The sequence below is a fragment of the Nicotiana sylvestris genome, chromosome 4 (assembly GCF_000393655.2).
Source record: "Nicotiana sylvestris chromosome 4, ASM39365v2, whole genome shotgun sequence".
In the NCBI taxonomy this organism is placed as follows: domain Eukaryota; kingdom Viridiplantae; phylum Streptophyta; class Magnoliopsida; order Solanales; family Solanaceae; genus Nicotiana; species Nicotiana sylvestris.
In genome coordinates this window covers 12,485,205-12,487,404 of record NC_091060.1, presented here as the reverse complement: position 1 = coordinate 12,487,404, position 2,200 = coordinate 12,485,205, and the positions used below count along the sequence as shown (strand labels likewise).

Sequence of the window (2,200 nt, the reverse complement as noted above, 5' to 3'; positions counted from 1 at the left end):
GTGGCTATTTTTCATTGACTTGGTAAACGCTGACTATTTTTGAATGATCAGTCCGAAAACTGATTAGACCATGCTATTTTTATTATTCAAATGGAAAGCCCAATAACTAACATATTCCTTCTTTAAAAGATATGGAAAGGAAAAACTCATTCGAACTTGGAAAAAAACAATAGTTTCTGAATCCCTTTATCCAATTAACCTTTTAAACACTGATGTTGATTCCAACAGAGCAGGAATGATGATGTTCTAAACAATTGTTTTTAAAACAAAGATATATAGTAAAAAGTGAAGAAAACAAAATGGGCATTTGGTCTAGTGGTATGATTCTCGCTTAGGGTGCGAGAGGTCCCGAGTTCAATTCTCGGAATGCCCCAATTCGTACATTTATTTTTCGCTACCATCCGCATTAGTACATTTCCAACCAGAATTAGTGACACTGTTTACTTCGCTACCATCCGCATATCGTCGGATCCTTTCAAGTTCAATCGCATAAAACAAACAAAACAAGTAGAATTCCTATAGCATTAAGAAAAAAAATATTTTCTGACCCAAAAAAGAAGAAAAATAAATTCAATCCATTTATTGAAATTTGGAGTTATCAAAAACTTCGGAATGGCCAAAAAGAAGAGAACTTTTGCACCTGCATAAAAATTTCACATGTAGTGTTTCCCTTTTAATTATTTTTTGTACGCAATCTGTGTGCGCAAAACTGAAAACGGTCCATATGGAAATTCTGTGATAGCTAAAAAAAATCCCACAAAAGAAAGGAAAAAAAAACTAGTAGTACCAGTTACCTTGACAGTACCAGAGCATGGATAAGGAGTTCCAAACCTTTTACAACTTTCACTTCTTCATGACAGATTCGACACAAAGACATGGCAATAAACTTCAGACCCGTTAGTCTGCAGTTCATTTGTATCAGTTCATACTTCAGACCCATGAAATGAAGTTTACGCTGCTACAGGTGAACTTCAGACCTCGAGGTCTAGGTCTGAAGTTAGAATTGCAACAAGCAAATTGTCAAACCCTGAGAATGGATTGTCCAAGTGTGAGAGCTAGTTTTATGACAGAAGCGACGAAGCTGTATAAACACATATCTTTTACTCAAATTAATCTGCTATAGGAGCTATAACAGTAATAGCCATCAATGTTGGAATTATGAGTGAATCAATAGAAAAAACTGCTTATAAAAAGGTTAAACACAATATGAGAGAAAGAAGATCAATTAATTAAATCTTTCGGAAGCAACAGAACCATGTATATATTCATATAAAACTCAGGTAATCGAACAGATTCACGTGCAACAAACAAATTAAAGAGAGCATCAATGACATTACTTTTATAGCTCTGACAGTAGGCTACTTGAATGGTGCTTAGACGGAGCAAACTTCAGACCCTCGTATCTGAAGATTATTTTCCAGTAGCACTACTTCAGACACTCGGCTCTAAAGTTCCCTCGCAGTATTACAAACTTCAGACATAGCAGTGCAACTTCAGGCTGAGGTCTGAAGTTCACTTGCAGCAAGTACAAACTTCAGACACTCGCAGCTGAAGTTCACTTGCAGCAGGTACAAACTTCATGTTGAGTTTTTGTTTAAGATGAAATAGTCTTAAAATTAGAGTGAATGGGAAATGGGATTTGAATTTGGATTTGGTCAAATGATTGATCGATTGATTAATTTTTTGGACCAAATTTATTTGTTAATAGTGAATATTAATGTGATATAATCCGTGTTTGTAACGGATGTTTTCCAATCCGTGTATTGTGTTGCAACACTAAGCAATAAGCAGCCTAGTGCACCTCCCACAATGGTGCAAGTGCTCCTCCCATCAAGCAAGTGTACATTCCACCATGTAAGTGCTTCCTCCATGATAGCCTAGTGCTTGTTGCACCATGGAGGGGGCGAATTTCTCTCAAATAACTGCTATAAATAGAGCATAAGTTGGAGAGAAAGAAGAACACATCGGAAAAAACACTCAAAACACTCTGTATACACTTAATATACACTCTGTATACACTGGATATACACTCTGTATACACTGGAAAAACGAATTGCAATCTGATATTCTCTTCAGTAAGAATTCAACATTGGCTATACTTTGCATTCCTTCCTATCAGAATTTCCATTCGACTTATGAGTTGTCCTCCTTATTCTGCATTGTTTTTAACTACAAACAAAGCATCCATAAGTGTGATTTG

The 2,200-nt window shown here is 36.0% G+C and overlaps 1 non-coding gene across 1 annotated transcript; it reads left to right on the top strand.

Annotated features, from left to right (window-relative positions):
* Positions 1-301: 301 nt before the first annotated feature.
* Positions 302-373, top strand: TRNAP-AGG (transfer RNA proline (anticodon AGG)). Its single transcript has one exon. It is a non-coding gene; the product is annotated as a tRNA-Pro (tRNA).
* Positions 374-2,200: the final 1,827 nt, after the last annotated feature.